Source organism: Abramis brama, assembly GCF_963993115.1.
Source record: "Abramis brama genome assembly, chromosome: 5".
Lineage (NCBI taxonomy): Eukaryota > Metazoa > Chordata > Actinopteri > Cypriniformes > Leuciscidae > Abramis > Abramis brama.
Genome location: NC_139967.1, coordinates 18,820,215 through 18,831,065, shown reverse-complemented (window position 1 = coordinate 18,831,065; position 10,851 = coordinate 18,820,215). Strand labels below are relative to the sequence as shown.

The following is a 10,851-nucleotide window of genomic DNA, read 5'->3' as shown; positions in this document are numbered from 1 at the left end:
TGCAACACACTTTTAGAACCCTCCACCTTCCCCAGCTCCACCTGTATAGATCTGCTACGGGGTTAATTCATGTGCAGCAGCAGCATGTCTTAAATGCTCACAGAAATGTCTGTGAAGGTGTTCACAGTAGCATGTCTCGGTACTTGCTCTGCAGCAGCAGCATAGCAGATCTTTTCTGCCAAGACCAAATACATTAACATTGCTATATCCATTACCATACCAATCTCCATTACCATACCAATCTCCCAAGAGTTGTCATGACAGAACTATGAGTGATGTAATTTCTGGACACAGCTAAAAGCCTACTAGAGGAGGATTGTCAGTTATATTTTATTTTAAGGTGTCCTTGTTACAGTATAATTATATATTTAAGTAAAGAGTAATACTAATGAACTTAGGGCTAGGAAAAGGGTTTTGGTGTAGGGTTAGTTACATGTAATTATGCATAATGTATAGTTATTACAACATGTATAACAATGACAATGTAAAATAAAGTGTTACTAGATTTTCCAATCATTTAAGCATATATGAATAATGATGATGATCATATATTCATTTGATCAACTGACCTAAACTGCTTTTCATAACAAAAATGTGTTATCTCATAACACTCTATACCAACAGATACCTTCCCCTGATCCTGCTGGCAAGCTTACCTTATACAAATACTCAGAGTCATTCCCCTTAGCCTGACCTTTCAGTTAACCAAGCTGTAATTTCAGCCTCCTCAACAAGTTTTCCACATCTCAAGATGCATATCTGGTAATTAAATCTTTTTAGTAATTTTCTATTAGGACTTTCTTATGGAAACATGAGTTTAGATGCTGGAAAATCTCATTTCTATTCCAGCCTGTGAAACACACATGGTCCTTTTGGACTGCTTTAACCTATAGTATGCCCTTTAACCTAATAAAAAATTCAAGAGAGATTATCTCTGCTTTAACATATGTTATCAGCTGTATGCCATGTACTGTATGTGTGCCATATATATATACTGTAGGTTATTTATTTTTACATCCAAGTTTCATCATTTAACCTGAAGTTTAATGTTGTGCAACTATGTACGGAAAGTATTTATGAGCAAAGACAAGGGATGGTTGTACTGATCTGGGTGTCATCAAGACAACCTATTGTAAGGCGGGTGCCAGTAAGTCTGGGCTACCACACGAGAAAGCAAAAGGCTCTCCTGAGAATTAACATTTGAACTCTCTCTTGCATATGTAACAACAAGACGCACCACACAGTGCAGCTCACACCTCACTTTTACAGTCGCATCATCTCCCCCTGCTCCCACTCTTCTCCTCCTCACCTAAGACTCACTAAAAACCTATGCAATGTTAAATGTGTACAATAAGTAATTATACATGTTTGGTATCATTTGAAATGTCTCAGTGCAACTGATACAAATGTCTCATTCCCAAAGAAGTAAAACAAAAGTTTAGAGATAGCTTAATGTTTGTTTTTAAAACAAAAAGTAATAACGTTTTTAAGAGTTTAGAGATAGCTTGCACACAGAGGAGGTTGCGTCTTCCAGGCAAATGGCCTCCTGCTCTCAAAAGGTGTAAACTGTGAATGCAAATTCCCATTGTTAGCAAATGTTTCCATGTGAAAGAAGTTTCTGTCTTGGTATATAATGAATTGCAACAAGAGGCTCGGGGCGATTTGTAATTCAAATTAGCCCGTGATGCTGAGTGTATGCAAAACACTTCGCATCATGTATTTTATAATGTCAGGTTCGCATCTTCTCTCTTTATTCCAGAGCATGTGATGTTTTCTATTTATTATCTTTGAACTGATTATGAAATTGGCATGATACATTTACCTGACATAATAAATTGTTACATTTGATTTATTCCGACTGACTCTGAAATCGTTTTCCCAAGTATATTAAACAGATTTGTATGTTACCGCAAGTTTTGCGCCAGATTAGTGAAGACTAATATTTGGCACTAATTCAAGTGTACTTGGTTTGCAGAAGTGAATTTCCGTTTAGGGCAGCAAACGTGCTGCTTGACCAACCTAAATCTGGGTGTCTTACCTGTTTTAATTTAATATTACTTCAGATAAGTGTATGTGGGAAACCACAGCATGGCCAATCCAAAGCTATTAGAAGAGAAGTAAAGTTGGTTGACTTACCTGTAGTAGTGGCCATACCTCCACTGAAGTAAACGTTACGTTAAATTCAAGTGTATGCAATTCCATGGGGGCTATACCAAAGTATCTTTGATTGTGTAAGCGTGAATGCGACCATTCTCAGGTATACAGCAATTAACTCTGTTTGGTGATGAAAACTGACGAGAGACTGTGAACGTGAGACCCGCATTAAGCGTGAGGACCTCTGAGCGACATAGCTTCCTAATATGAACGGGTAAAATATAAGTAAAGAGTTGAAAAGAATAATCAAATGTGCTGCTAAACTATTACATGATTGACCAATAACTAATTGACAATCTAACCTAAATTTGAGGTTGTTATAAAATGGAGTCAGATAAAAGCTTAAATGGAATTAAATTACTTTGCTGCACGGAAAGACAGTGACAAGAGACCTTCACCCATTCTATCGGATGCCGCCTTTGGACCAATCCAGACGTAAGCTAGTTAGGGAAAGGTTATTGCCAGTGAGAAGTAGTTTTGTTGACATTTTCTCTTTATCGGTTCTCTTGAGTGTAATAAGTATGGTCTTTCATTTGTGTCTAGGTCATGGGCTGATAATCATCCCTTTTAAGCTGTATTTACATGGACCCTAATAATCTTCACTGTGGTGCACTTTCGTTTCTCTCTAAAAGCCCAAACTTAACATCCAAATTAGTCATATAAGTTTGTGTTGTAAAATGCAGTCTACTCTTACTAAACTGCGGTACATGTTTGATATTAAACAGTGTTATTAAAAGCACATTAAAAAGCGCATTTCAGTGTGCGTGCTCCGAGTCGGAGCTCAACACGGATAAGCAAATGGCTTCGGATACGAGCCTAAACACGTATACACAAAAATGTCAAAATGTCTTTTTGGAGAGTATTAAAGTATTCTGTGCATAAGTTCTTAATTTGACAGCAGCCTAATATACCTGCTGCAGTCTGTCATTAATGATAATCAAACAACAAATGACAAAAGAAAATCAATCACTGATCTTGACTGAATAACTTAATTAGCTTTAATAAGGCTTCATCTATATCTAATGTGTACAATGAGACTATGCAGTGTTATTTTACATTTGAATATTCATTTTTTGTTGTTGTAGGCTATTACTTAACTGAATACCATCATTAGTACATCTTCCTGAAATACTTCATTTGTATTTTTGTTCCATTATATTTAGTTGTCTGTTTTGTTTGTAATTAGCTTCTTTGTTATTTTTGAATTGCTGAATGTTTACTTGTCTAATGTAATTGTTTTGTGAAATTTCACTGATATTTAAAATTACTCATATCATGTAATAAGCCTTTGATCATGTTAAATAATCGTGATTTCAATATTGTCCAAAAATAATCCGTGTGAAAAACCTGCCTAATCCAAAAGGTGGGAAGGAATCAAGCCATGTCCAATTCCAATATTAGCTTCACTTTGTGTCTCCTGAGATACTGTCAGGATTTACCAGACTCAAGAAATGAAAAAAGGTGTAAAGTGTTTCAGATAATTTGTTGAACAGTATGTGCAGAAACAGAAACATGCAAGTAAACTTGAAGTAGAATCATTTAATGAGTGTTGGAAAAGAGTGGAGACACCCGGTCCAACCGCAATGCCGTGGGACCTCACTTTGGGACTCTGCAACACTGTGGCACTCCTCATGGAGGGCGTCAACACATTAAGAACATGTTCCATGTTCCATTGCAACTTCACCACCATCGAAGTAATAAACCATGAAGACTTTCCTCCAAGACAACATCTGGATGCTGGTTCAACGACTAAGGCATTGCAAGTATCCCACATTTAATTAAGGTTTAACAGAGGTTTAGTCTAAGCGGCAGATCCCTTGATAACAAGGTGCTTTAAATTAAGATTAATTAAATTAAATTAATGTCCATGATTAAGTTAAATAAAACTTTTGTGAACATTCACCTTTGTAATAATTCTGTGGTCACTGCTTGCAAAACAAAGTCCCTTTGACAATGCGATCACAGCTACATGCTATGAGTAGTAACTGTACCCAGTAAGAAAGTTATTTTTCTGTTGCCACGAAAATAACTTTTCTGAGAGTTGATAACCACCTTGGCAGGAGCTGTAGCATTGCTGTCACCTCGAGAGGAGTAGGAGAAGGCAGTTGCCATCACAGGAAGAACAGCCAACGGTGGAAGTACCTCTGTGACCACCGAACTCGGGACAACCTGACTCGTGACCACCAGGACAACTGGACTTGGGATCACTAGGCTAGGGACTACTGGATTGGAGAGCTTTGGGATCACTGGACTGGGGAGCTTTGGGACCACCTGACTGGGGAGCTCTGGGACCACCAGTAACATTTTCATAGACGCACGAACCGTTATCCGCCAACTTGGATGCCAGCCCCAGATGCCTCCCTCTCTGTGCTGGAGTCAATTTGGTGTCCAAACTGGAGGATGAAGAGAACTCTAGGCTGAGCTCTGGGACTGTAACAGACTCTGGGATGAGCTCCGGGGCTGAAACGGACTCTGGAGACTCAGGGGCAGGCGTGAGGTGTGATTTCACGGAGTTGGATCCACTTAGGAGGGAATGGAGGATATACTGATCCAGTGTGCAGTTGTTTGTCTCCTAGGACATCTGTGGAAACAAAGGCTCATCCAAGCCCTCATGGAAAAGAGCCATTAATGTCACATCATTAAAATACACAGCTGAAGACAGTTTTCAGAATTCCAATGCATTCTCCTCTATCGGGTGGCCATTTTGGGAAACGGAGAACAACAGGTCGGCTGGGCGGTTTGGAGTCATACCGGTTCCTGCAAGGTACTTGTTGTAAGAGTTCTGGCCTTCAGTCAGTATTTACCATGCTCAAGAGACAAGGAGTGGTATAACTCAGTTTCAGGTAATTCATTTTTAATTTATTGAACAGTATGTGCAGGAGGTGAAACAGGCAAGTAAATTTGAAGAAGAACAGTTCAATGTAATATTCAGATAAATCACTTGGGATTTCTTATCTTACTAGGTCCCGAGCAGCATGCACAGACACAGGATTACAGATCCACACAGGGGATCGCAGGACAATATATAGGCTACACAGAAGATAAATCCACAAGGTACTGTAAGTTTGCAGGTAAGGAAGTCTGAGTGCTTGATGAGGCCAGAAATAAGGCTACGTTCAGACTGTCAGTCCAAATCCGATTTTTGTCCATATCGATTGAAATCTGATTAGATGATAAGATGATAAGTGTGATCGGCCAAAAATCACACACATTTTTTACAAATAAGTGGTTTGAAATACTATTTACTGCACTGTAAAAAAAATTCTTTAAAAAAACGGTAAATCTCTGGCAGCAAAGTTTCCAGACGGGTTCCGTTAAATTACAGCAAATAACCATTTCACAAAATTACAGGCAAAAACCGTAAAAATACAGAATTAACTTTACGGTCAAAATTAATTAAATTACAGTACATTACTGTTAATAATGGCTTATTAAACCGTGGAAAAACAGATAAATTATGTCAAATTACATAAAAAGAACATTTAACTTTAAGGTTAAACTGTAAATTTAGGGTTTTATAGAGTTATTTTATAATAATGCTCTGTCTATCTACAGTAATTATCTTTTAATATATAGTTTTTCTGTGTAAAATAACTATGAAGTTATGTATAAAAATGTAATAAGTACATAAATTCAAATACAAAGTTTGTATATTTACAGTTTTAATTTTTTGCAGATCCAGTTTCACAACTTTGACCAATCTCTAATTAAGTACTTAATAATAGCAAATGTACAGTCAATTTCTGTTAAATTAACTAAACGTACAAGTACGGAATACCTGCACATTTACAGTATTACTCATTAAACAAACACTGAACATCAAGATACGTGAATGATAGGAAATACAGGCTTTGCTTAGTATATCATTTAGAACATGTAAAAATATCCACATTAAAAGACAATTGCTGTATGCCTTTATACTCTAATATAACTTATTTCAAATATTTACAATTACATTTTATCCAAAGTGACTTAAAATTAAGAGAACAATAGAAGCAACAAGTGCAGCGACAAGTCCCAGTTAGTGTAGCACAGTACACAAGTTCATTTATTTATTATTAAAACAAAGATTTAGTATTATTGGGTCAAGTGTTTATGGAAAGATGGATCTTTAGCAGTTTCTTGAAAATGTGTTGAGTTGGGCAGGTCATCCCACCAGCAGGGAACAGTCCAGGGAAAGGTCAGTGAAAGTGATTTTGTGTCTCTTTGGGATGATGGCACCACAAGGCGCCGTTCACTTGCAGAACACAAGCTTCTGGAGACACATAGATCTGAAGCAGTAAGTTTAGGTCTTGCTGCAGCATCTGGATCAGTTGCAGAGGTTTGACTGATGCTGGAAGGCCTGCCAGGAGAGCATTACAATAGTCCAGTCTGGATAGAACAAGAGCTTAGACAAGGAGTTGTGTGGCTCCGATAGGAAGGGCCAGATCTTTCTGATGTTGTATAAGGCAAATCAGCAGGATCGCATGGTTTGGCTGAAACCATAAGCAGTTCTGTCTTGGCAAGGTTTAGTTGAAGGTGAAGGAAGAATTTTCCATCAGGTAGGCTGAGATGCGAGCAGCAACCGTCAGATCCTCTGGCTGGAATGAAAGGTAGAGATATGTGTCATTAAGTGATAGGAAAAGTCATGTTTCTAAATGACAGAGCCTAGATACACTACAAAATAAATAAATAAATAAATAAATGGATGGGTGGAATCTAACACAATCGTGGTCTTACTGTAGTAAAACCAAACCTTGTGCAGCTCCAGTGGCCTCACAAGGATCAAATGAATATTCACATGGGAAAATACAGTATAAAACAAATTAAATGTTCTGCCACTTTTAGTGCAATCATATGGAATCAGAAGACTCGGCCATTACAATATTTTAAATGACTTCTTCCCATACCTTGTTTGCCATGATCATTCTGCTTTCCACTTGACCTGAAATCACACAAAAAAAAAAAAAAATTAACAACTCAGTATTACATTTACACATGTCAGAATATGTTCCACTGGGACAATGCAAAACCTCAACTGACTATGATCTGGAAGCTGAGCAGGAAAGGCTAACAGTGATGTTTTGAGCTGAGACACCTAGGGGTGTAACTTTCTGTTCATCTGGATCAATGCAATTTTCATAACCAATGATCAAAAGTATCCTATGAAAAAGGCTACTATGATGACCCCAGGTCATCCAAAATGTAGATAAGTTCATTTCTTCATCAGAACACAAACATTCTATCAACTTTTATTTTATAAGCCTAATATATGCACATGTATGCATTCTATAGCTAACGTTATGTGTTGGCAAGCAGATGCAGCCAGAATATGCAATTTATCATGTTGTGTTCATATTCTAGTCTCATGTGCTTTCCTGTATCAAGTACAGTATTTAGGCTACTGAATTCGTTTTCTTAACAGTCTTGATAGCCACGTTAACCCTTACGAAAATTAACTATGGTTTAACCACAAAGAAAAAACAAAAAAACAAACAAACATGGTAGGCCTATTTGTAGTATAACTGTGGTTATTAAAAATGGTAATAAAAATCCGCCAAAAACGTGGTTACTATAATTTTACTATAATTAAAACCAAGGATATTTTTAAGAGAAGAATTTTCAGCTTCCAGACAGTGTTTCAAAATGTCCCGCCATTTAAGAGATTGATTTACTGACAGATAGGCCTACTACATCATTTAAGAATGCTAACGTTAGCTTGAAAACTGTAAACTTAACACAAATGTAATATAAAATATCGTTCACATGTAACTTAGTATAATGAGACTCTTACCTCAGCCGGTGATCGGTTGGCATGATGTCCGCTCGCTGTGACGAACAAGGCTCACTGAAAAGGGCGTTATTTCCGAAGAATCCAAACGGACTGACTGAAAACAGCTCCTGCTCACGGCTGCTCTTGACGAATACGATTGCTTTGAACCACTGTTGATCTCACAATCCACTTCACGAGAGTAGACTGAATTCAAATCTCCCGCTTGCCCAAACTCGACTGATCAGCTAATGTTAACCGTTGTGGGCGGGAGTAAACAGCGGAAATGAATTTGAATCTGCGTCATCGCGCGCGCGCGCGCACTCAAACACACACACACACACACAAAGCCCTGAATGTGAAGCAACGGAGATTTGGAAAAATATATTCATAAAATATACATGATGAAATTATGGGAGAATAAGACTGTTTATTATTATACTACTGTACTATACTAGATTATTATACTGAGAATAATAATGATCAAAATGAGTATAAAATAAAATGTGAAATAAAAAATAATTCAGGCCTACTGTAGCCTATGTAGGGTACTGTATGTACAAATCACAGTCTATGGTACAAATACTTTTATTTAACCTTAAAAAAAACTCACTTTAACCCCCACATGCTTAATAATCTGTAAGGAAAACATATTGAATAGATGCTGATTTCCGCAGTTATACCTTCTTTTCTTTGTTTTCTAATTTCACAGAAAAAATCTGTAAAATATTACTTAATAATTTCTGTAAAATTACACAAAACTCTGTAAAAATACAGACAAGTTCCTTTTAAAAAACGTAAAATTGCTGTAAAACCAAAATACAAGCAATTACCTGTAAATTTAGCAATGGACCTTTAAATTACAGCAAATGCCTTTTATTTTACAGATATTTGCTGTATAATGACAAAACGGTAAAATTCTGTAAAAAAATACAGACAATTACCTGTAAAATTACACTTTTTTTTTACAGTGTGGTTTGATATACTATGAAAATCACATTTCTGGAAATACGTTTCAGTCAGACCGTTCTGAACGGATTTCGCGTGGTTAATGTGACTTTCTCACGTTACTTAAAACGCAAATGTCAGATGTTGTTATAGGAAACATGCTGAAAGTCGCTGCAGATACAAGGTTGTGTTGTTTTACAGTGCAGGACGAGCAGAAAATGACAATATAACGTAGACATTTTTTGAAACTGGTGGAGATGACAGCACGGAATAAAGCCACTCATACTAGCCTCCTACGGTTCTGCCACTGCCTCAGAAGACAGTAGTCCAGTGCGGCAGCAACACATTGTCATGTTGTAAATCTGGCAACATCTGTATTGCAAACCCCTCCATGTTGCGGTTGTTGTTACCGTATGCCTACCTACAAAACTTCATTGCCATAGAAACCAATTCAGATAATCCGGAAAATGAAAGAGTGTCATGGACACACAAATAAGATTTGAACTTTTGCGATACACAGTGTGGACATCAGTAATTTTAGATCAGATTCCATTCCAGATTCCAATCGGACACATGATATAATCGGATTTTGACTGATAGTGTGAACATAGCCTAACGGCCATTTCACACTGCATTACATATAAGCGAGCATTTCTTTATAAAGACAACTATAAATTTGTTTTTAGAAGTTGATCATTTAGGGGTTACAACATTTGCATGTAAATTGTAAACAACAAACACAGACAAAAAAAAACTGTTCCAATCATGTTGTTTCAGTCATTAGATATGTTTACAAGACAGCAAACTCTGTGGATAAAAAAAAAAAAAAAAAAATGCACACTCAGGTTTGATTTGGTATAGTGCTAGCCTAGGGTGACCATACGTCCTGTTTAACCAGGACATGTTTGGCCAGGATTTCGAGATCGCCCAAAATGCCCGGGATTCGGCTTTTGCTTTCTACAGTCACCATTCATTATGTTTACATTATTACATTATTTGACACTGACACGTACGTGCCAGCTTTGCAGGTCATGCATTCTGCTTCACACGGATCCCGATCGAGATGAAAACACAGGAATTTTCTTAGCAATGCTAAAACGCACATCAACCGATCATTTGTTTAGCGTTCATGTAAACACTACATTCATATTCACCAATCGGAATTAATTCAGTCCTACTGAATCAAAAGGTGTGCATGTAAACAAAATGAATGGCGACGATAAAGCAAAAGCCGTATCCTGGATATTTTGGGCGATCTCGAAACCCCGGCCGGACATGTCCTGGAATATGGTCACCCTATGCTAGCCTATATACCTGTCTGTGTATTATATAAACTAAAAGAAAGTTTATATATCATATTTTCTGTATAGTTTATTTTTATAATACACTACTCATAATATTTTTGAGTCTTCATTTTCTTTTCTAAAATACTCATTTCTGGCATACTATACTTTAAGACTGAGTGAGTGTGTGTACCTTTAGGAGGGGAGCTGATTAGTGTGGTGATGAGGACCAGGTGCAGGTAATTAGTAACCATGGCAACAGAACACTTGGGAAAGTACAGGGGAACTGTAATGGATACTTTCATCTGATCAATTTTTGAACTGCAGCATAGATGTATCCTTCTCTGCCTTTGATATAGCACAATCCTGTGCGTTCCATTCTGTGACAGTTGAGCAAAAAAATAAAAAAATAATGTCTGAAAGTCGCAGTTGGTGGTCAGTTTGTGTGTAAATCTATGTTGTCTACTTCTTGTAATTTCTAGCGAGAAATTTGAATTTTAGTAATCAAATATTTGCTTAGTTATCACCAAAGCTCTCTCTATCCTGTTGTAGATCACCAAACCATAATGATGCCAGTTTTGTGAGGTACCTTCCTGCACAAATGCTGAATGCGATAAGGAATAGGCATGGTGTAAATAACTCTGCACACAGACCCTTAGTGAGTTTGCACTGAACTGCAAGGCTAAGACTAACAATATAATGGGACCCATACAAAAT

The 10,851-nt window shown here is 37.2% G+C and overlaps 1 long non-coding RNA gene across 1 annotated transcript; it reads right to left on the bottom strand.

Annotated features, from left to right (window-relative positions):
• Positions 1-5,832: 5,832 nt before the first annotated feature.
• On the bottom strand, positions 5,833-8,133 carry LOC311083403. Its single transcript, XR_014606288.1, has 3 exons — positions 7,928-8,133; positions 7,044-7,078; positions 5,833-6,734 (listed from the first exon to the last, which is right to left on the bottom strand). It is a non-coding gene; the product is annotated as an uncharacterized lncRNA (long non-coding RNA).
• Positions 8,134-10,851: the final 2,718 nt, after the last annotated feature.